The sequence below is a fragment of the Canis lupus genome, chromosome 16 (genome assembly GCF_003254725.2).
Source record: "Canis lupus dingo isolate Sandy chromosome 16, ASM325472v2, whole genome shotgun sequence".
Classification (NCBI taxonomy): Eukaryota; Metazoa; Chordata; class Mammalia; order Carnivora; family Canidae; genus Canis; species Canis lupus.
This window is the reverse complement of record NC_064258.1, coordinates 40,386,941-40,412,727: the sequence shown is the minus strand read 5'-3', so window position 1 is coordinate 40,412,727 and position 25,787 is coordinate 40,386,941. Positions and strand designations below refer to the sequence as shown.

At 35.3% G+C, this 25,787-nt stretch overlaps 1 long non-coding RNA gene across 2 annotated transcripts; it reads left to right on the top strand.

Moving 5' to 3' along the window:
• The first annotated feature begins 1,089 nt into the window (after positions 1-1,089).
• Positions 1,090-23,574, top strand: LOC112664464 (uncharacterized). Of its 2 annotated transcripts, none has more exons than XR_003139745.3 (5): positions 1,090-1,209; positions 10,837-10,949; positions 17,584-17,857; positions 18,424-18,553; positions 21,803-23,574. It is a non-coding gene; the product is annotated as an uncharacterized LOC112664464 (long non-coding RNA). The 2 variants fall into 2 exon arrangements; XR_003139735.3 differs by having other exon boundaries at positions 17,283-17,857.
• The last annotated feature ends 2,213 nt before the right edge of the window (positions 23,575-25,787 follow it).

Sequence of the window (25,787 nt, the reverse complement as noted above, 5' to 3'; positions counted from 1 at the left end):
TGTTAGTCAAAGTTCCACTGACGAGCAATAGCTGCTGTTACAGTAAATGGGTGAATCTAATTTTGATCTTTAAAAAATACATCTTTTTTCATACACACATATACACATACACGTCATAAATTACACAAAATTGTTTCTCCTTTTTACCATTTAACATCTGTCTTTAGATATTCTTACATAAACTGTTAGTAAGCACATAGCATTGGACTGCATTAATATTCCTTTATTTAAGCAATATTAAATTCCTGAACATTTATGGCTTTTTCCTAATTTGTAAGTTGCTATTAACAATGCTATGAAAAATATCTCAAAATTAGAGATTTCACATAGAAAGATAGGTTGATGCCATTTTAAGTTTAAGCAGAAAGATCAGTACACTCTGTCTACTATCAAAAAGAACAGAGTTAAAAAAGAAAGTAAGAAATAGATTTACAGGGACGCCTGGGTGGCTCAGCGGTTGAGTGTCTGCCTTTGGCTCAGGGTGTGATCCTGGAGTCCCGAGATCAAGTCCCACATCTGGCTCCCTGCTTCTCCCTCTGCCTGTGTCTCTGCCTCTCTCTGTGTGTCTCTCATGAATAAATAAATAAAATCTTAAAAAAAAAGAAATATATTTACAAATTGAGTATCTGAAATAGGGACTGAGAAAGTGTTTTTAAGAAACTGTTCTCTGAAGGGATTATGCTAGAACCTCTCTTTTTAAAGTAGAGCAGATAAACTACCAGAAAACATGATGGATTCACTGACAGAATTTATTTGAAGTATGACAACTAAACCACCTGTAGATACTCACTTGTAACGAGTGGTAGAATTTCATAATCCTTGTTTAAATAAAACAGGAGATCTGATCCCCAGAAGCAATTTTTTTCTAGACTTAAAAAAAAAAAAAAGGTTCTAAGGAAAATGATGTTTCCAAAGCCATGGCCACCAGAGAATTCCCCTTTTTAAAGAATCTAAGCATTGAAATCCTGAAGAATCTGAACATTGAAAGAATAGGCCAGCCATGATCTGTGTTTTGGATCCACGAAAATGTCAACACTTGTACAAAGCCACTGAAGAATAGCTTATCAGTTACGTCAGAAATCTTCCTGTATCTTATTATCATTGACAGATGTAAAACTACTTTCTTCGATGTGGGAAGACAGTAAAATATAATGTAATGTGTGTGTGCATCCTATTCTCAGAGAGAAGACCTATCAAACAGTCACAAGAGTAAGTACGATAACAATAAGAGCTATATAGGAAACTTCAAGTATAAATTCTAACTTATCTAAATTCTCATATATTTATGGACAAGTAAGAAGTATAATATGAAATATGTAGAATATTTTAATAAGTATCATGCACACAAGTACAAAGATACTTTGTTTTTATAGATTAGAGGAATATAATAAAGATCAATTCCATATTAAAGTTTTAAACTAATTTTCACCAGGCAGGAAATAAATTTCAAAAATATCCTAGGGAAGTTTTATATTTTCCTAAAAGATATGGTTTGCTTTTTCTCTTCCAAATAGAAAACTGTATAACAAATCAGGCTTCTCTTATAATAATTTTGAGCAAGCTCAGAGTCAAATGTAAAATTATGTTGAATATAATGGCTGACATCTGTATCATTTATCTTTGTTTTGATTTTCTATTTCTGTTGCATCACCTGTATTTCTTTTATTGTATACCACTTAAGGGATCTTTGCAAGAAAGATTTGGAAAATATAAACAAATTCATTGAACAACTAAAAACAGCTGTAACTAGGTAAATATATATAGATATAGATATAAAACAAAAGTTTCAGTTACTCATATAATACTTATTAACCAACTATTTTGAAAATGACTATGACTACAATAATTAAAAGAGAACATCTATGATAACCATCCTCCTCTCCTCCTTACCATTATCATAGGATTCATGATAGAAACATTTAAACTATCAATTATCAATAACTGGTATTTTCCTTCAATCTATAAATATATCTGAATATTCTACATAATTTTTATGAAACATGTATTCATACACTTCTCATTTGTCCATAGATCTATAGTCTAAAAGTCTACATAAATAAGAATTTGTACTTGAATTTTCTTTTTCTTTCTTTCTTTCTTTCTTTCTTTCTTTCTTTCTTTCTTTCTTTCTTTCTTTTTTTTTGTACTTGAATTTTCTTACATAGTTCTTATTGCAATTGAATTGATTCCTTGATTGTTCAATACCTGTTTCTCCTCTTATAAGGGCAGGAATTATGCTTACCTTTTTCATCCATTTCCGTGTTCCTATATCGTCAATAAGTATTTTATTTTTATAGGGCTAGATGATAAATATTTTAGGCTTTGCCAGCTGGAAGCTCCCTGTCACAACAACTCAGGTCTACTCTTCTAGTGTGAAAATCACCATCGACAATAAGCAAATAAATGAATGTAACTACATCCAATACTATTTAGTTGATAAACACTAGTGACAGGCCATCATTTGTTGACCCTTGCTATGGAGTAGAGTTGGCAGGCAATATTTTTGAAACTGAATGGATGAAAATCTTAAACTTAACATGATGAGATCTAGGGAAAGGATAGACTTCATCTTTCACAACACTAGAGGAACAATTGTTTCTTTTTTTTTTAAATTGTAGTATTCCTGAGTAGCAAACAATATTAAATATTGCAAAAGAAACTAAGTCCAAAGTTAATGTAATCACTGTTGACCAACTCTGGATGGTAATATAATCTAAAGAAATATTTCAGTGTTTTGCAATGTAATTTCAGTGGTTTGCTGTTACATATTTTCCCTAAAAGGAAATAAATTAAAATTGTATATCATTAAATATGTCCAAATTTGAAATTTTTTATTCATTTTTGCTTTCAATCATCTCCTCAAGCTATAAAGATTACATTAAAAAACAGATTTAGGGACACCTGGTGGCTCAGTGGTTGGGTGTCTGCCTCTGGCCCAGGGCGTGGTCCTGGAGTCCCAGAATCGAATCCCACATCGGGCTCCCACAGGAGGCCTGCTTCTCCCTCTGCCTGTGTCTCTGCCTCTCTCTCATGTCTCTCATGAATAAATAAATAAAATCTAAAACAAACAATCAAACAAACAAACAGATTTAGGGGCACCTGGGTGGCTCAGTTCGTTAAGCATCTAATTCTTGGTTTCAACTCAGGTCATGATCTCATGGGTAATGGGATCAAGCCCCACATCAGGCTCCATGCTCAGCATGGAGTCTGTCCGAAAGGTTCTCTCTCTCTGCCCCTCCCCCTGTTTACTTGCTCTATTTCAAAATAAAAATAAATAAATAAATAAAAAACAATTAGTAAGCTCCAAGTGAATAGTACTTCTCTTAATAAATCATCTAAGATAAAATAAATCATCTAAGATAAAATCTATAGTTGCAAAAGTATAGAAAAATAGAAAAGCTAAAGTTGTGATCACAAGAATTCAACCCAAAACAGTGTCCAACCACTTTATGAGAAAGTATTGTTTGGCCTGATTTCTCAGTGTGATTAGTCAGTAATGGCTATCTTCATTCAGCTGTATCCAGAGATAATTATAATAGCCCAATAGCAAATATAAAATATATGTATATTAATGTATGTGAAGAATGTCACCATATCAAGAAATCACAATATTGAATGAGTTGAAACAGTTAAAGCTTCTTGAAGTACTTGCCTCTTGATCTGTGCTTTTGGAGAGGAAGAAATGGATTGCCGGAAATCTCAGGGAGGGCCATTGCAGACAAGGCATAGTGGATAAAGGATGTATGGTAGGGCAAGCCTTAATTCTCCACTCAACTTTCCTAACTTAGGCCTCGCCTAAGTAAAAAAGTATTAAATGAATCCCTTCAAGTCATTTAGCTCTTAAAAGTAAAGCTAATTTGTCCTCAGACACAGCTTTCCAATAGTTAGCCTAAAAGTTGTTTCTGCTGCTTTTCACACAGACTATAACACACTATTGATTTCTGTAAGCTTTGCAATTTCTATTTTTTCAGTCTACCATCTCTTTCATGCTCTGGCTTAGAATTTATCTCACCTGCTGGGCATACTGCTGGTGGAAACATTTAATCTGAACTTCAGCCATTTTCCATCTGGGCCTCAAAGAAAAAAGTTTTTTGATTTCTGTTCATTTATTTACTGGGGAAAAAATGTAACACATTGCAGAAAGAATTAACTGAACCCAAATTATGTTGAGATAGCAACAGATCTTGATGAGATACCTACCATGTTGCTGGCTTAATATGCTCTATGGTTTGTGTGCACAGATTGGCTCCTTTGCAAATTGTCCTGTTGGACTTAAAAAGTAGAGAAAACCTTAAGACAAGATTTTTGAGACTAAAACATTTAATTTGAAAGAAAAATTGTATAGAATTAGGAAAGAATTGTGCAAACCAGTCAAAGAAAATCAGAAAATAATTTTCAGTATTGATCTAACCTCTGAAGTTTGGGGTGGAAAGCAATACTGAAAAGAATCACCTAAAACTTTTGCAAATATGAGAAAACAGACTGGAACATAACTTTGTAAATAATACAAAAGTGAATTTGTATTCTCTTCTCTCTAAAGAGCTATCTATAGAGTCAGAAACATGGTAAGCAACCAATATATAAGTTTTAAAAAGGAAATAAAAAATATACAGGAGATGAATAGAACTTGGATGGCAAATATAAGGACACATCTCAACACTTATAAACAAAGATTGTCATATGGCAACATTTTGATCAAATTCATTAATCTGTTTTAGGAACACTCACCAATGTTAGTAAAGGTAGAGTGTGAAGCTGGCTGGGATTGAACATGCTGTTGGCATGAAACCTTTTTGGAAAACAATAATATATTTGGTAATATCTGCCAAGGGGTGAAAAAATGTTTACATTTGGAATAAGTTAGTCCTCTTCAGAGCACTTGTGCTGAGGAAATAGATACCTTTGTCCAGTTAGATTGTCATCTGAAAATTTTCATAGTATTTTAAAATTAATAAAAAGCCATAAAAAACCCTAAGTGTTAGTAATGATGCCACATCCAGACATTTAAAATAGCATTTGCTAATACCATATACTGCAAGAAAAAATGCTGCTAACAGTAAATAAACTCTTGATTAAAAAAACATGTCCAAGGTTCTTGCATATATCTTAATCTTTAAGGATTAAGTATGATGGGCCTAGCTCCATTAACTTAAATTTATTTTTCTGTTTTTAGTCATAAAGTAAAAAAATTAGAAAATAATGATAAAATTCCCTGCCCTGATAAGCAAGAGACCTGGTTCTTATCCCATGCCTGTTAGAATTTTCTAAATGTGTACCTCCTAGATACCCTGTTTTAGTCTCACTTGATCTATGAAGTGGGACTAGTCTGGATGAGTTACTGAGGTTCTACTTTATTGTTCCTTGAAAGTGGGAATTATGGAACCACATGCATAATTGTAATTTTTTTCCATACCTCATTTTAATAAAAGTTTTACTTTTATTACTAGGAATAAAGCTTTACTTTTATCACTAGGGATATTTGTCTCCAATTAGGAATATTCTCAAACCTTAGATTTGTTACTAGAATAGAACTCTGAAGGCACAAGATATCTAGCTAAAAAATAAAAAATAGCCACAGCTTAGATCTAGTTTTGCTTTTGTTTGATTATTAAACATAAGTCACGGATATGCTGAATCAGCTTGGATTGTTCTAAATTAGCTGAGATTGTGCTAAATTTCCTGGGACTGGGGTGAGTCTGCACAAAGTATGTGGAGTCAGCATGGACTCAAAGGTAGAGATGCATGTAAGAGACCCTTGGCCACTCCCCCAAATCTCCCAACTCCATCAAAATTGTGTTCTTTATTTATAACTATTGATTTACCACATGCTACAAATAATATATCTACATCATGATTCGAGTTGTAATTGAAAATTCCTCTAGGGGCACCCAACTGGCTTAGTTGGTAGAGCAGGAGATTTTTGATCTCCAGGTCATGAATTCAAGCCCCAAATAGGGTGTAGAGCCTATTTAAAAAAAAAAAAAAAAAAAAAAAAAAAAAAAAAAAAGAAAAAGAATTTCTTTTACATCATCATGTTAGCATCTTGGAAGTCTCAATAGCCTTAACTATTCCGCCCCCGGGTTTTGATGACAAGATGATTTTATCTGTCTGTAAACACAGGATTGTCTTGAACTGAAAATAGAGGAGAAAACTGAAAGGAAAGCAAAATCCATTTTCACAGGAGAGACTCATCAACACGAGTAGTAAACACTCAAGCTCCACTTGAAAGTCAGGCTTTCTCTTCTCAGTGGGAAAAACAAAGATTTGAAGGGGGAATGAAATGTAAAGAGAATACAGAAAGGAGAGAGCTCAATCAGATGTCAACAGCATGGAAAAAGATCCAAGCTGACCTGGTGCTGTGTGTAGCCATGTGACTGCATCCTCAAGCCAGAGCCCCTCAAAGAAAGCTGTGTATTATAAAGCAGGATATGGATTAAGAACTCCACAGAAGCTTTAAGAACACTCTCCATGTTGGCGAGAATGTGATTAAAAAATAAGACTGATGCAAAAGTGCAGATGGAAATGACAACAAGGAGGATTCCATGCATTGTTAGTAACCTTTACAAGCCTGTTTTAGGGTTCGTATCCCTGGGCTGGCAGCCTTGCTGCAGAAGACCTGTCAGTGGCAAGGTTTTCCAGAGTGCACAATATTACATTTTTTATGGCTTTCTTTTTTACAGCAGATATTACCTAATTAGGAAAAGTTTTACTGCAGATTTCATTTTACTGTAAAAGTCAAAGCATTTTCAGGAAATGAGGGTAGCAGTTTCCCATGGTGCTCAGCTAAATGAGAATTTCAAAAATGGCCACTGGCAAAATCCTTTCCCTTCCTGTGAATGGACTGGTGAAAAGAAAAATAATGGAACAATTGTCTGCCTGAAAAACATAAATACTTATTAATGTAGATTAAATCTCTAGTATTGTAAAGTTGTAAAATTCTTTAGTAAATTTTATGCAGTTATTAAATATCATGGGAATGACAGATTTGAACTCACTTATTCCTTCAGTTTTGATTATCTACTATGCACAGCATTATGCTGGATGTTACAGATTCAAGGTGGCTCTACTAAGACCATTCCTCTCTCCATTTTCATTCTGAACCCATTAAGAAATATGTTAAAACAGAGACCTATCCCAAGTCACTGATCCCTTCAGAAATCCCAGTAAGTCTCCTTACATGATTTATAGACCACCGATCCTCATGCAGATTACTAGTTAACAGTTCTTCCATAGGGAAGTATAGACTACAAGTTTTTCATAAAGTTACTAATAAAGCAACATTAATACAATAGGAAAGGTTACAAATAAGGGAGGAGACTTTGTAGGTAGAGTAGTAAACTGTAATACAGGTCTGGGAAAAGTTCTTGCTAGGTTGATCTAGAGTCCTTCCTGCCCATCAGAAGCCCAGCAAATAGGCCTATACAGGTTTGCCCACTGTGCTCAGTCATTTGCTGGGACCAAGCTGTATAACAAAGGTTCAAAGCAAACCCAGTGACACCCAGAGAGCAACAGTGGGGATCTACTGTCCACTATGCCCCCAGCAGCAGATCAGGGTGTTGTGTTTCTGCAGCCACCACACATAGTATGGTCATTATGACTTTTTTTTTTTTCCTTTCTGACTAAAGTCCAGTCAATATAGTTAAAATATTGGTGGAGAAGTCTGTTTTTCGTCTTTGGTTTCACCTGCTTTGAATATAATCACTGTGCAACAATATATTGACAAATATTATGTCTCAGTCCTTTGAAAATATCATTTCCTGGCTTTCTAGCTTTTGTTTTGTAGTAAGAGGTCAGATTTAAGTCTAATTCTCTATTTTAAAGTGTATGTTTCCTTCTGGTTACTTTTAAGATTGTTGTCTTAGATGTTCTGCAATTTCAGTACAGTGTGCCTACAGATCATTTGGATGTATGTGTACTGAGACTTGCTGGCATTACTAAATCTGGGCATTTATTTCTCCTACCGACTCTAGAGATTTTTTTTTCCTTCCACTTCTATTATTTCTTTCTGAAACTCAGCTTAGAGTTTTATATTCAACTCCTTGCCCAACTGTTGGTAGGTATCTGAAGATGGATTTTGCTCAACTGAAGGAAGAGCTGATTAAAAATTAGATATTTTTAAAGATATCCTACGTTGACTAAAGAAGTAGTGAGAGCTTTGTTTTTGGTGTTAGAAATGTCTAAGAATCTGGGCATAGTTGAATATCTTTTTGCTTATATTCAGATGTAATGGGGGTGAATTTATAAGATCTTTAAGTGCCTTCACATTTTGAAATACTATTAGATTTAATACTATTTAATAAAATAATCAAATTTTCTTTCAAAAACCTTCAAGGATTGTTAAATATAGTACTTTAAACTGAATCCCATAGTGATATGTGCAAATAAAGGATCCATCTTGCCATTCTTTCAATAATGCTGAAATTAACTTAAAATGTTCTAGATAGTTGACCTTGATGCTCACTTTACATGGATTAATGTTGACATGAATAGTATAGTTACCTGTCAAAACTGTATTTTAGATTGCCTCACTATTCTTGTGAAGCTTTAATCAATTTAAAAGCATGTGTTAAAGAAGCAAATCTTCCTTCTTTGGCTATAGTTCCTACTTATTGTTCTGTATTTCTTTTTTAAAAAAAATCTTCCTTAGGGAATGCCTGAGCAGCTTAGTCAGTAAGCATCTGGCTCTTGATTTCGACTCAGGTCATGATCTTAGGTTTGTGAGATGAAGCCCTGCCTTAGGATCTTCACTGGTGTGAAGCCTGCTTAAGATTCTCTCTCTCTTTCTCTCTCTCTCTCTCTCTCTCCTTCTGCCCCTCCCTCCCCCTCTTTCTCTCTCTAAAAAAATTTTTAAAAATTAATGCCTATAGGGTTTTGATAAAAGAAAAATGAAAAAAAAAAAAGAAAAATGATACTAAAAGCTAAAGAAATAGAAAAACAATTGGAATTATGGAAATGAACTATTTAGTAATTAGGAAGAACAAATGCTTCTGTTTGTCCAAATGCTTGTCTTAAGAAGTCGTTTCTATCACCACCACCCCAGATTTCTTATAGTTGTTAGGTTCATAAGGTAATTCACATCAGCCTACTCCACGCCCCCCCACCCTGCCCTGAGCCCACACATTACTAAGCTGCTTTATTATCACTTCCTTATAAATCAAACCAAAAAAGTAGATATGCATATACATAGAACATTTAAAATGGTGCCTATAGGTAGATGCGGAAAGAATATGTCAGCATGTGGGAGCTCATGAAAGAAGAGCTTATGATACCTTTTGCCCTCTCTATGAACATTTGGATCGTCTTTTACAATGCCTTCCACTGTAACTGATGGTGTACAGCCCCCACCTGCTCTTTGTTCAGTCTAAAGGACCCCCTTAGTTATGGCACAAAAACATGATTGTAAAGGCACCCACCCAGCCACACGGACCCTGGAAGACCCTTGTTTCCTAGCCATGAATCAGTATGTTGGGTGGCAGTGTTTTCTGCAAGGCCTATGACCTGAAACTTTTTAAAAAACCATCCACTCTTTGGGGAAGCATTTCTGAACTGTCCATAACAAACCATTTCTTCTAAAATATCTTCATGAAATACCCATTTGCTAGTTGGAGCTGTTTTCTAATTTGATGCATGTCTGGATCTGGATGAAACATTAAATTGTCTTTCTCATTTTTTTTTATCAGGTATACAGTTTATAAACTATCAGTGCCATTTTAAGTTTTCTGAAAACAATTTGGCAGTAAGTCTGTGGTTCATAGCATAGAATAAGTGACATCTAAACCAAAGCGGTGTCTATTATATAATGTTTTCAGGTACTTGGATAAATCAAATCTTTAACTGAAAAAAAGTGTGTTCAATAAAGGTTACTATACCACTTTTTTTCCCACTTTTTTAAAAAAGATTTTATTTATTCATGAGAGACAGATAGAGGCAGGGACATAGGCAGAGGGAGATGCAGACTCCTGACAGGGATCCCAAATGGGACTCTATCCCCGGATCTTGGGATCACACTCAACTGCTGAGCCACCCAGGCATCTCATTATTATTAGAACAGGTGTCCCTGTTACTATTCCACTTTAACAAAGCTGCCATATTGTACAACTCCTGGAAGCATCTATGTAAACTGTACCCATATGTTTATATAGTACACAGCTTGTATGGTTGTAAAGTGGCCATGCATAGCAAAGTATCTGGCAAAAAGTTATAACATTTTCTTGCAGAGTTGGGAAGAATGTTCTCATTGCATTGGTCATAAAGAAACTCAATAACTATTATGATCACTCTGAACCACTTCCCAGTAACATTAATTATTAATGTACATCCATTTGAATCAATATATTTATTGATTTATGTGTGTATGGTAATTTATAACTTTCAAAAAGTTAAAACTGAAATCTCATGCAAATATAAAATACATTCAGCAATTTTATTCAATTGGGGGATTAATGAACAAACTATTAATAGGTAAAGACTAGTTAAAAGAGAATTTGAAGAACATATATATGTGTGTGTGTGTGTGTGTGTGTGTGTACATGCTGAAACAAATGTGCTTAATGATACTAATCAAATCAGGTTAGTATCTCTTAAGGCAATAAAATGAAATCTTTTGTACATGGCAGAAATTTCTTGTATCTCCACAGAATGAAATTCATGTGTGTAACTACAGACAAATATTGTTTACATTTCCAATAGCTGTGTGCTAATTAATTTCTAAGTCACAAAATTATAAAAATAGCCTACAAATAGAAAATCAATTAAATGTGTACCCACATATAGAATGAGATAATCGCTGGAGGGTTTCTTAGGCAATGCTCACTGAAATCCTTTGCTCATTTCCAGGTCTTAATGCAGAGAACTCCTGAATACATTAGGGATATGAAAAATGTGAATATGGTTGAAAACACATGAACTGTATTGTCCTGGAGCTGTTTTCTCTCAACATATAAATGAAGGTTGAGTCTGTTTAATTACTTTTCATATAGTTACATTTATCTTGGAGCTAAGAGTACTATTTATTCTTGAGAAACATTTTTTTTTTCTGTCATATAGTCTTTCTGGGTTAGTACTTCGTGTGTGTATTTCTGTGTGTATATACTTTCTGTATATGTGATTACTTTTTTACATGCAACATATTAAAGCTGTAACATCAATGAATATAAGTAAAACGTCTTTACCAGCAAGTGCAATGTTATGTTCACTTTTTAAGCAACTCCAAATAAGCTTATTATCCATTAATTCCATCTGCTGTGACGCTTTATATAATGATTTAACTGAGTGTTATCTCATAAGAAGGAAATTTTTCTTTCAGATAACTGAAGAGTAAATTTATTTGTAAATTCTTCTCCTAGAGTTTAGGTATGATCCATGCTAGTATATTGCCTGCCTAACAATTGAGCTTGAATTTTTTTTAAGCTATCTTAAAGTGTTGATTTTTTTTGGTAGAGTGAGATCCCCTCTGTTCCTTCCAGTTTTCCATTCCTTGATCATATTCCATGGCATTGATTGGCCCATATTTATCAATGAGCAGAATCACTGCAGCCTGAAATACACACCTCTGTGTGCACCTCTCACTCCAGCTTCCTGCCGCCTCCAGCTGAAATCAGTAAGCCAACTAGCTCTTTCTGTGCTCTTGCTCTGTACACACAGCTAAAGCAGACTGGTTCTCACTCTGGATTGTTCACCCCTGTAGGGGGAAGCATATTAATAAGATTAGGATTTAGGCTAATGGAAAGGAGATGCTTTGTTCACATCCAGCACCCTGCATGCCCCAACAGTACTTTATCAGAACTCTGCCCTTGAGGTATTCGACTCTAGTCCAGGTAATACTATAGTGGCAGCTTCTTACCTAGCATTGTTGCCATGTTTCTTTGTGTACTTAGTTCCCTTGGGAAAACTGTGTAGAGAAGGAATGATTGGTAACTTTACTTACACACCTAATGATTGTGACTATTGATTTTTTTCCTTACAAAATGCATATATTGGTTAATGTTTGATATATAGATGCCTGTACTTTACATTAAAGTTGTTTGTGTGACATAAGAAGACTAATGTTTTTCATTAAAAAATAAGAATGGAAAAGAGGTTTTCTAAAAGCATTTTTCTCTATCCCTCCCCACTATAGCAGAATGTCATCAAAATACTTAATATACAAGAAAGAAAAGAAAGCAAAGCAAAATAAAGAGAATTTAAAGCAAAAGGGAATTGTGAGACTTTAGTGAGTTTCTTTTATGTATCAGGGGCTCTGGCACTCCTTCAGAGGCAGTATATTTCTATAAGGATAGGATTGGACTGTGAGATCAAATTCCCTGGACTCCTACTCTTCTGCCTCTTACTGGGATAGGTAACCTTGGGCAAATTCTATCACCTCTTTGGTTCTCAGTTTTCTCATCTGGAAAATGAAAATAATAATGGTTGATTTTTAGGATCAGGTCACACACTATCCATAAGCACAAGTTAAATGATGTGATCGTGTCCGGTCACCTTCATTTTTCACAACCATCCTGTGAGAAACACATAGCATTTTAATGAGAAAAAGTTACCAACATGGAAGATCATTTCTAAATTATTAACACTGCTTCTTTCTGTAATAGATAGTATAAATATGTGTCTGCATTTTAAATTCGTTACAAAGAAATTAAGAGGTTTGGCCCAATTTGAAGGTCTTCAAGAGTTAGTAAACAGTAGTCTCTAAACATTTAGTTTATCTGTTTATCTCATTCAAGACATCACTAAAAGTGTAGTAAAGAGAAGTAACAGACTGAAGTAATTTTCTCTATTTTCGAGCCTGACAAGAAAAGACATTTCAATTGGAGAAAAGTTAAATCCCTTTTACTAAATCTCCTTTGTACTGTGGCCCCTACTTATCTTTTCCAAATCACTGTCATTAGTTCTAACATATCTCAATTCTCTGGGCAAATAGTGGTACTTTTTTTTTTTTTTTTTTTTTCCATATGTGCTCCATTTTTTCTTGTCTCTGTCATAGATACTGTGGCATCTGAGTCAGCCCTAGAAAGCATTTATACTCTGAATTATCTTCATCATCCTTCTAGGTCAGCCAAAATGCAAACATTTCCAAGAAGTCTTGACTGATTACCCCAACTAAATGCAATCTCTCCCTCCTCTAAACAGACAGATCTGAAGATCTGAAATCAAAATCTGGAAAACGAAGGGAAATGCCAACAAAACATAGCTTGTTCCATATGTTAGTATGTTCAATACAACTCTTCTCTCTCTTGCTAGGACTTTGAGAGGAAACTTCACAGAGAATTAATCCCCACAATGGCCAACCTAGTACCATGGGTGATAATGTAAATAAATATTTGAGAAGCAAAAAAAATGAAAATGGAATAGTGTTTAACAGGATTTTTGATTTTTAGATCCCAGCTATATATCTGACAACAATGATGTATCTATTCCTTATTCATTATGTATACATTACATATGAGGAACTGTGTTAGGCACTGAGAGACCTAATTAATAATTATAACTGACAATGTGAAAGCAATGTAGTTTACTTAACAAGATGACAGATCTAAGGGGAAGTTAGAAATCAGGCAAACAAGTTATTTCACACTATTTTTATATCAATAACTCCATAGTTGGCCCTGAATTTCTTCCACTTTTTTCAGTATATCAGAAATTTAGGAAATAAATGCTTCCTATTATTGCAAAAAATAAAGCACAAATAACTTAAAAACTGCCTCACATTTTATCATTTATCAAAATAATGCTATGTATAATTATTCAAAGTGCAAATCATTTGTAACATAAGGCTACTTTTGAGAAAGGACTGTATAGCCAAATTCAGGAAATATCACCTCATATTTCATTTTCTTAGAAATTCACAAAGCATGAGCACATTAGAGACCCTAAAAGCAGTGAAGTAACTAATCCTACTGAACGGAATGAATATTTCCAAAGTTACCTGAGTAAAGAGTTTTTTCATAATATACTGGCCTTCTACTGAAATGAATTTGAAAAGTATTGTTTTTTTTTCAAAATATTTAATTAGAATAAATTAAATTATTAAAATGCAGGGATTAATTTTAATTTTCTTATCTTTTTACCTTATGTATTCAAATATACTAAAATATGTATTTTAGTTAAAACTAAAACAATTAAGCCATAAAAATTTGAAGAAAATAACTGAAAATATTTAGCTAATATGTAATTATATTATAACTTGTGGGCATACCAACAATGAATATATATTTTAAAGTCAGTATATATGATTATGCTGATATAAAAATATCTGTACATGGAAAACATAATAAGATTGAAAAGCAAACATCAAATTGAGAAATTGGCCACACGTAAAGGTCTTAACCTATTATTGTCCACTATGAAGGTGTAAGAAGAGTGTGAGCCAAGGGATGCAGGGACCTCTGGAAGCTAGAAAAGAGAAGAAAAAGAATTCTCTCTTAGAAACTACTGAAGGACTACAGCCTTGTCAATACTGATTTTAACCCAGTAAGAGCCATTTAAGGCTTCTGATATGAAGAATTATAGCATAATACATGTGTGTTGTCTTGAACCACTAATTTGTGGTAATGTTAGAACAGCAGTAGGAAATTAATATATCAAGCATAACTAAATGTATTTTAGTATTTTGATGTACTTCTTCTACTTCTAAAGGTGGAAAGTATACATTCTAAACAATAACAACAAAAGGAATTTTAAAAAGTAAGAGTCCTCTTACGTTTCTGACATAAAGTTTGAGGTCCTCTAAGTTCTGAGGTTAACTACGGACTATGTAATTCCATATGAAGGGTGTCTCTCATTAGTGCTAATTAGTTCAAAGAAGAGTTTATCCACTGGGCAGATGACTATGATGGAGAACCAAGAAGCAAATCCACTTTCTGAATACTCAAAATCATTGTATTTCTATTTCAATATTAAATTAAGCCATTATTTTCTGTATAGTTATCTTTTAATTGCACCTTTTGGGATACCTCAGCAGGAGAGACATAATTATAAGGTGTGATATGAGCAATTTCACCTTCCTTTCTATTTATTCAGTGACTAAGAATGGTTGAAAATTGTCCTCTTATTTTTCTGGTGTAGTATTCAGATATTTAATCTGATTTGAATAAGATTGCAAAAGGTTTCTAAGCAATTACTTTGCTCACACATTGAAACCACAGCCCTCATTAAAATATAATCATCAAGTTCTATTTTGTACAAGAATGGAAACACACAATGCATTTATTGTCACTTTACTCTATAAGAAAAAAAGAGATTTATGGGAGAAAATCTGCATCTTTAAGGACAAATTACCGGTGGCTTTTAAATCCACAAATGATGGTGCTCTAACAACCGTTCAAGTCTATGAAAAAGTTTAAATTGACAAAATGAAGAATGGCTCAAATTTACTTTCAAAGTGATACACCTATTTGCCTGCGTAGCATAGATAGGTGTACACATTCTTGTGGAAAAGAACCATGTTTTTAAAGCATCATTGCTGTGGGTAATACATAATAAGTGTGGTGCATTTTGTTTACTGAGGTTCACCAGTATATCTCATTGCTGGCCTACTTCACACCATAAGCCAGTGAATCCTGCAGAATTTGTAACACTATGATGAAAGATGTCGAGCAAGTACCTAAGCATTCCCTCATCTTTGCTGTCAAAGTAATAGGTTCTCACTAGATCTCAGTTGCTAAAAAAAATAGATGACTCCATAAACATGTAACTGCATTCAGTCAAATTTTACATTTTGAATCAGAGTCTTCACTTTAGTGAGCACCATTGAATATACACATATATGTGTATATTCATACATGCATCTACATATGTATATCATATATATGTACACACACCACATACACAAATTCCACAATTAAGGTTAAATGTGATCAGAATTTTTTTTCAGCCAAAATTTATTCTAGTAATTAAAACCTAGAGTTGGAAAGCAATAGGATCATATAGTTGAACTCTTTCTGCAAAAGGAAATCTAAGACCCCATAATGTTTAAAAACCAAGCTGTATGCAAATCAGGACCAAAAGTCAGGTCCTCTCATGTTTCCACCTGGTGGTTTTTTCTTTGCTTTATTCTCCCTCTATAAATAATACATAGTATGCATGAAGCTTATAAGTATGTGCAGATTTTACATTATTTTTTGTAGAAACACATCTGGCTTAAAAATTTTTCATTTAAGGAAGGATGCCTATAGAGTCTTCAGCTATAGTGAGAGAGATTGATCTGTGTGTGTGTGTGTATATCTTTAATCTTTGTATATATACATATATGTATACATACATATGTATGTATACATATGTATATATAAAAATTAAAGAACATATATGTATACTTATATATTGTATATGTGTATACATATGAATATATATATAAAGATTAAAGAACTACAAACTGTGTTTAACATACCTGACTTATCTGAACAATGCATTAACTCAAATCTTTCCCAGATATTCCTAATACAATGTATTTACCTACTGAATCTGTTTGATCTCCTATGTCTCCTTTCTTCCTCAGCCACATGTTAAATAAAAATTAAATGAAGTCACACAATTGTAGATCTTAGGCAAATGAATTAGAAAACTAAATGTTTTCTCATATTCTTTGATCTGTTTGAAGATGAATCTCATCGAAGGCAGATTTAAATATTGGGTATTTTCTAGTGTGTTTTAAAAAGCAAGGCAAGATAATTGATTTTTTTTCTTTTCTGACACACTACACTATTGGTAAGGTAAATTGTTCACTGTGCTCCAGAGAAACAATATTCTTTCTTTCTTGTACTTCTTCCAAATGTTTTTTTTTTAATTCCTTTTCCCTTCTTCTTTTGTCTTCTATCCATGTAATGTACAGTCTCTAGAAGTGTTTTCCTCTCCCTGAAACACCAAAGTAGATGTATATAATTGCTTATATCTCACTAATTTGACTATTCACTAAGCCTGGCTAAGTCTATTCCAAGTGGTTTGAAGTTTCACATCAAATCTATGATTTGCTAATGTCACCATTTGGAAGTTTCTCATTGGCATTGATTTGTATGTATAAATATAATTCATTTTTTTACTTTTACTTTTAAAATCATATACAAACCACGTAAAGACAGTCAAATCACTTTAATCATATTAGTAGCACTATGCAATCCAGGGTCCACAGAGGAATGTTGTGGAAAGAAGAAAAACAACCACAAGAAATGTCAACATTGTTCACACTTTTTTTTGGCATTTCTTCAAACATATTCTTCACCACAACATCCCTTAATCACTCTCTCTTCTAGTAGCCATTTCTCTCTCACAGCTTCTCTGGTCTTTTCTTCCAGACGTTCCTCCTTCCTTAATTCATTAAACCTTCAGAAATCTTTATGGAACAAGTACTATCTATGTGCCAATCACTGGAGAGAGAACCATGAAGCATGCAGAAGCTTGGCCTCCTGCAGCATTTATTCTGATGAGATAATTTACATCTAAATAAGTGACCTAATAAAAAACAAAGCATGTTAAAGGACTGAAGAGTAATGAGTGGGCCACTGATTTCTGGAGCCCAGAGGCATTGAAGAGAAGCCTGGGTACTTTTGAGGTCCAAATAAAGAGACCTGATAAGAATCTTTCTATCCTCTGCAGAGGGTGGAGATGCTGTTGACTTCCACTACCTATGGGACTATTGTGGCCTGACCCTCTGCAGTCCAACAAAGAAAAGAATAATGGATCTAAAAGAGACCAACATTCAAGTAAAGAATGGCCAGAATGCATCTAGAGAAGTAAAACTGCTGAGGGATTGAGATGACAGTTGGTTAAAAATAATGAGAATATGTAAAGGAATTCAAGTATAAAGTACACTCAGGGAAAGGATGTTTGTAGATTAACAACATGATTTATCCACCAAACAATACCAGAGGTAAGTTGAAGGAGAGGATGTTTCCTACTCAGACGTGTGTCCTCGCAGATCAAGAAGTACAAGGAACATTCCAAATGCACAGAATAAAAATGGCAGAGAAATTAAAGCAAAACCATGAAGGGGAAAAAAAATCTTGGCGGATAGAATAGGAGACTTAATATAAGATTAAAATAACTACCAGGAAGAGAGAGAGAGAGAGAGAGAGAGAGAGAAGAAAGACTGGGGAGTCAATAAAAGGAAAAATAATGGGAAATTTTTGTGTGTGAACTAAAAACCTGGTGCCACAGATTAAATGGGCTTTCCGAGCCCCAGACCAGACTGATGAGAAAAGACATGATGCCTAAAGACATCCTGTAAAATTTTCGAACTCCAGGGAGAAAAAAGAGAAAGGAAAAATGTTATAAGATTCAGGGTAAAAAAAAAAAAAAATAGCAAAGGAAAAAGTCAGAATCCTCATCTAAAACCTTGGAAGCCAGGAGACAGTGAAAGAACAGCTATCAACCACTGTGAGAAAAATGGTACAGTTCAAGAATCCTGGACCCAGCTAAGATTTTATTTCATTTCAGGATTAAAGACAAAAATATCTGAGAAACTATCATCCAAGCACTCCATCTGAAAGAAAAAGTAGTAAAGTGTCTTAACTAAAGGAATCAGAATAGAAACTAAAAGATGGCAGAACAGAACAAGAGCATGTGTGTGAGTATTTATGATAAAAGGTCAAGTGCATAATACAGTTTTTCTCCTCTTTAATGCTTTCCTGCTATAATTTTGAGACCCTGGCTAGAGGCCAGTTAGTTCCTCTTCTTGTGTGGCTGATTGCTTCTACCACACCCTAGCCAATTCCCTTATCTGGGCCCAAAACATCTACCTTCATTTCCCCAGGGCCAGGTACCAGACTTCTAGAGACAGGTCCTAGGTCCAAGGGCCTAGAGAAGTTATTTAAATTAGCCAGCCTCCAGGGACACAGCCAAATCTAGCTAACCCCACCCCATACGGGTAGGAAAGCCGCTCTCCAGAGCTTCAGTTTGTTATCCTGTCCCTGTTACAACTCCCAAGTGGCCCTGCATGGTAGCTTTCTCTCATCCTGAGCTGTATGTAACAAAGGTTTCTGTCTTTCTTCTATTTGAGTGTTATTGTATTTGGTCTCATCAAAAGAATCTCAATCTTCTAGAACAAAGCACTGAAGTATATATATTTCTGAATACAAAATCATTAAGGAAAAAATGATTTGCTCTACCCTACTCATGCTGCCATTGAAAGGTAGAGGAGGACGATTTTATGAGACAGACTAATAGAAATGGTCTGGCCATGTAGTGGACACCTAGAGCCAGATGAAGAACACCTTTAAAGAATGAGAGAGGTGCACCTGGGTGCCTCAGTTGGTTAAGTGTTTGTCTTCAGCTCATGTCATGATCCTGGGGTCCTGGGATCAAGTCCCACACTGGCTCCCCCGCTCTGCTTGGAGTCTGCTTTTCCCTCTCCCTCCTCTCCTCTGCTCCCCCACCCAGCTCATGGTTGCTCTCCCTCTCTCTCTCACTCACTTTCTGTCTCTCTCAAATAAATAAAATCTTTAAAAATAAATGAGAGATTAACTCGATCCAGTGCTGCAGACAGTCGAGAATAGTGACTTGTATCTGGAAAGTTGGAGATCTTTAGTGACCTTGGCAGTAGTTTCACTATAGTGTGGACAAAATCCTATTGGAAGAGTTTTAGAGAGAATGAAAAGCAAAAGAGACAGTGAACATAGATGCTTTCAAAGGATTTCGCTGTAAGAGAGAATAATAAAATCAGGCAGTAGCTAGTTGGAAATATAGTATCTAGACAGATGTTTTATTTAAAAATGGGAGATAATGCCTCTTATTCTGATTTATTGACTTTTAAAAAAATTATTTTATGAGAGAGATAGCATGAGCAGGGGAGAGGCAGAGGGAGAAGGAGAGGGAGTCCCCACTGAGCAGGGAGACCGACACAAGGCTCAATCTCAGGACCCCAGGATCATGACCTGAGCAGAAAGCAGATGCTTAACTGACTGAGCTATGCAGGAGCCCCTTATTTATTTTTTTAAAGATTATTTATTTGAGATGGAGAGAGCACGCAACATGGGGGGAGGAGCAGAGGGAGAGGAAAGCAGACTTCATGTTGCTGAGCATGCAGCTCAGGATGGAGTTAGATTCCACGACCCTGAGATCACAACCTGAACTGAAATCAACAGTTGGTCACTTAACTGAGCCAGCCAGGTGCCCCTCCTTAGTCTGATTTAATGATGCCAGGTGGGGAAAATGTTGGAACAGTGGGGAGGAGTAGAGGGAAGAAAGGAAGAGAGAGATAATTATTCTTTTAGGGAAAAAATGCTTGAAAAGGAAACAATTCTCAACACAGTTCTATACTATCCAGTGAATGGTACATAAATAGAGGGATTAATTAGAAGCAGAAACAGTTCTTTCTTAAAACCTGAGGAAAGACTGATCAGGGTCCAGGTGCAAATAAGTAGGTTTGGTAGGAGAAAGTTAAGAACATTGTTTCCTAGTGGTCTTACTTTTTTTGTAATAAAAGAAGCATTTCCATCTGCTGAGAGAGAGGCTGTAAGATGTTGATGGTTTGAATAGGAGGGAAAAGTCTGAGGGTGGAAAAGTCTGAGGGTAGAACAGTTTACTGACTAGAGAAACAGTAAATGCTTGAAGGAGAGTGTTGAGGAGATGTGATAAACAGGATGAGAGAGAGAGAGATGACTGTACGTTTTCTTCAGCCACGGGCACTTGTTGGTGGTTCTACACAGGCTGGATGCTTCCGAGTTGGGTCTGGCCCGGTCAGTACAGTAGGGGTTCAGGAAGAAGGGCAGTAAGAGTGTTCCCCCATCTTGCTCTCAGGAACCTTGACCCTTGTATTGATTGCTCTTCTCTTCCCCAACTTCTCCAAATTCCATCTTAATATGAGTTGAGAAGACTACCAAAATTTTCCATGAAAGGCAGGGAATAATAAGAAACTGAGATCGCAAAGTAGAATCCTTCAAAGCAGACAAAGTGAGGAGAAAGTCTGCTAATCCACATTCCTTAGTAATTGCCCTGATTGCCCTTTTTCTAGTTTAAGCTCTGTGATTTCTAGTATAATTTAACCAATGTGGAAATGGAGCTAAAATGCTACAGTAGATGTTTGTAAGTTAGGTATTTTTGGTAAATATAACTAATCACCAAGTATAAAACTAAATATTGGAGATCCTGGGTGGTTCAGTGGCTTGGCGCCTGCCTTTGGCCCAGGGCATGATCCTGGAATCCCGGATCGAGTCCCACATCGGGCTCCCTGCGTGGAGCCGGCTTCTCCCTCTTCTGTCTCTGCCTTTCTCTCTCTGTGTCTCTCATGAGTAAATAAATAAAATCTTAAAAAAAAAAAAAAGCCCAAAACAAACAAAAAAAGACTAAATATTTCTTAATTTATGACCTGGCACTACATACAGTGTCTGCTCCACCCCATCGTTTCAGAACCCAAAAAGTGGAATGAAATCAGCTCTATTAACTAAGCAGAAAGAGTTGCATGTGAAACCATTGTTTGACCATAAAGGTGCATATTCATAAGCAAAAAATTGTTTTGTTGTTTGTGATTTGGGAGTTCATTATAAACTATGGGCTAGAGGGCTTGTATACATATATTCGATATGCTCAATGTTAATTTTCTAAAATATACATTTACCACCTCGTTGTTGTAGAGCTACAATTTGTCATTAGGAGTCTACTGGATAGTGTTAATTATTACTTTCTTAACCTCTACACTGGGGAAGATTTTAATAATTATTACTACTGGGCACTGAGGGCTTTTTTTAACTTAATAACTCAAAAGATGATATATTAAGATAATTTTGCAATGTACTTCATTAGTTTTTTTTTGTTTTTGTTTTTGAGAATTTTGCAGCACAAATTACCAAGAAGTAACAGACCAATTATTTGTGTTTAGGTACAAGAAGAGCACGGAATGAGGAACCAAAGACCTAGCTAGAGCCATTTGCAGTAATCAAGCTGGGAATTTAAGAAACAAAGGTTCTAATGTACAAATAACTAGTTCAACTCTTTAATGTGAATTAGCCTATCTTCTCTGGGATAGACAATCTCTTCTAAAAATCTTTATTAATGTAGGAAACTGGACTATTTGGCTACACCATGTTTCGATCCATAGATTGCTTGGAGTTATGTGGCCAACCTGGCAAGGAAGTTTACACTGTTTTCCATCTTATTCCAGTTTTGTCTAGGAAAATGAGCTTCCCAGAAAAATGAAGACAGATTTTTCTCAATAAGTAACATAGTAATGTTTTCTTCATTCATAATCTCCAAACACCCCAAAGTAACCAACAGTGTATCATCATGCAATGAGATTTAAACATTGAAAGAACACTTGCCAGGAAATGCAACTCAAAATTAAAATACAAATAATAACAAAATAGAATACTTTGTGTAACAAGAGGGTAAGATATGTCCAGATAACCTGACTTAGGTTAATTTAAATTGTTCTTGAGAGAAGAAAGGAAAATAAGAACTATCCAAATCCATTTTTGTGGTCATAAACACAGTATGACAAATGTCCTACCTTCAAGAAAACATCTTGTGCTGAACATTCCACAGAAATAGAAATGAGCCCGCATATTTGTGTTTATACTCAGCTACCGCATTGTGTATCCACAGACAGTATCACACTGGGTTTTGATTGATGCTTCCATTAAAATGGCTTGTGCTGTCATTTTGTGTTCCCATTCTTACCTAAACGAACAATCGATTTCTTTTAATGTAGAAAAGCAAAGGGAATATAGAACTTACATGATATAATCTTCTTTAAACTAAAATCATATATTTTATAGATGTGCTGGATACTTCTGTAAAGATCTCCCTCATTTACTATGCATGGGGGAAGAGAGAAGAAAACAAGCCAAATAGCAATTGAGTCCTATATAGTAGTTACTTTATTTTATAAACACATTAAGCAATCTGTTTCTACAGAGCATTTTGTTGCTCTGCTTTCTGTCTGGAAAGCTCTTTCCCTAGGAATATGCATGGTTCTCTCTGTCCCTTTCCCCAAGCCTTTAAGACTTCATCCCCTCCCACAGGCTGGACTTGATCACTCTACCTAACATAGATGAAAAACAAAAAACAAAACAAAACAAAAAAACCCACAAAAAACCATAGATGCCACTTTCTTTGTTCTCCATTCCTTGCACTATTGTTCTTTATAGCCCTATTGCCATTTTGCATGTTGTATATTTATTTCCTTCTGTTTATTGTCTGTTCTTCCTCTGCTCATGATGATGCAAATCTCAGGGGTCAGGATCTTGTCTATTTTATTGCCTGCTATTTCTCCAGTGCCTGGTACAGAGCCTGACCCATATTTGTTGAATACATGAATAAATTCTTCATTCTCTTCTAAGTCCCAGTAAATCAAAGTTCCTTGCTTGGAGTTTTTAGTAAGCTTTCTGATTAATTGATTAAATGCTTTGTTGCCCCAAACTCAAGTCCCACAGTCCACCAAGCCTTTACTCTGATGTGCACTTAGAAGTCAGAAGAAGAGAAGGGGGAAAGTGAGTGTGTACCAAACGATACAAGTCTAACACTGGAGCTGTAGTCTCCTATAGAGACTGTGACTTGTGAATGTCTTTCTCATACATGTATGTATCTATTCATCCTTTTCTAATCAACCCATACTTATTTGTGATGCCTAGTAGGCATTCAAGCTGATATGTTGAGAAGTATCAACATTAAAGGATTAAAGGATTAAAGACTCAAGTTCCGGAGAGAGGTCCAGGCTAAAGATAAATATTTGGGAATCATCTGCATTTCAGTGGAATTTAAAACCAAGATACTGCATGAGATCATGCAAGTACAGATAGAGAAAAAAACCTCTGAAACTGAGGCCTGCACATTCCAACAGCTAGAAGCTGAAAGGTGAGAAAAAAATAGCAAAGACTGAGCATGATTGTACATCTCTCTTCAAAGAATTGTGAGAAAAACCAGATGAGCATGGTCTCTGGAAGCCCCGTAAAAATAGTGCATGAAGTGTGTGCGCTGAGAGAGCAAGGATGTATCTGAGTTAAATGCTGCTAAGTCAACTAAATACAGGGACAGGGAACCAGCCACTGACCTATTAATGCAGGATATTTCTGGCTTTCATTGTGAGCACGTTAGATGCAGCACTGTGGGCATGTGCATGAGAGTTGGAAGAAACAAAGATTATAAATGATTCTTTTGAGTACTTTTTGTATAAAAGGAAAAGAGACCAGAAGCTAGAGGAAGAAGAGAAGGTTTTGGTAGTCACTGTCATTTTAAAAATAAGAGAAATAATAGTGTGTTTTTTTCTCCTAAGTCTCCTTTCCACAGGCCAATGGCAGAAAAGACTTACCGACTTTGATTTTATACAATTATAGTACCTGTATAAGTGAATAATTAATCTGTTCACTTCAAATGCCAGAATTCACATTTCTTAAGAAGTACACTAACACCTCATGAGTCAATGCATTGCCTTCTATAAGGCAATATTGGTTTTCCAACATATTGGAGAGAAAAGAGCTTAACACTGAAGAGAAAGCCATTTACCTGGCCTAGTTTATTTTATTGAAGTAGAATGAAAATAAGTATATTGAGCCAGATACCACTAAAGCACTAAGAACTCTGTTTTTATTATACAATAGTTATAAAATTAAAAGTTATAACAGAAATGGATTGCTTCATGGCACTTGGAAACACAGATAATGTCGGTTTTTAAAATATTGGTTGAAGTCTCCAAAAACCAGGTTTGGTGGAGTTTTTAATCCTAGCCAATTTAGAAGGCTCCATCCCCACCCCTTCTATTATATAAATACCCTGGGAACTATATTACCTTTTAATACATCCTAAAAAATAGGATGGGCCCTAGTTGCCAGTGTTGGATCTGTGCTTGGCTCCATTTGGTCAATGAATGCCAGCAGCAACACTGGAAATTTTTTTCCCCACTGGATCAAGTTTGAATACAGGAGGCTCCTGGCCAAGGCTATAGAGCTCAATGTTCGGTACTCACTGGCCACCAAACAGACATCCACTTCCAGAATTCATTTTCCTTTAAAGGAACTATGTTTGGGCAGGTACAATTCTGTGACACTTAGAAAACCCCTATCCTCTTTTCCAGTTATGAGGACTGGAGTCCTCAGTGCCACCTCTTCAGAGTCTCCCCCGTCACTAAACATCCTCTGACTTTGGCAAGTCCAGCTTAATCACTGAAGTAGTCAGTCTAAGGTCTTCATATTAAAAAACAAAACAAAACAAAACAAAAAAAACTGATTAGAGATTTTCTTCTGGGCAAACTATGCACCTTAAAATTTCTCTTTTCTGCCAACAAATGCACAAAAAGACTTATTTGTGCATCTGGAATGTACAGGCATTCAGAATAAAGTGTCCCAGGGAAGGGCAAAGCAATGAATATGGCTTCTCAAATGAATCACCCTGCTGCACTGGCATTATTAAATGTAATTGTAGGGTAAATAGGAGTCAGAAGTTACAAACTACTGTATCCTTCTCTGTTATTCTTAATTGCTTTTCTTTTTTTCTTTTTCTTTTTTTTAACAGCTCTGAAATTCAGAAGGATTAAAGAAATTGTCCTTAGTCACTGCTGGTTGAATGTAAGTCCTACGGTGCAGTATCCTGCTCATGGACCAGCTGCTAGCTCTGCTCTCTGAAAACATGAAGTGGCTGGGTGTTAAGGTGATGTGGTGTCACAAACAGTACAGTAGAGGATACATCTTCCAATTCAACCCAACCCCACACATTCTTAAAGACCAAATTGGTTCTATGCAATATGAAAGATAATCATTATTTGTTCCTTATTTGCACTTGTTAGTGAATGAGATGGATAAGAAAAGTAAATGAGGATCATTAAGAAAGGGCTAAGTATGGTAAATACTCTGAGAGGCAGAATGTGCTTCTGC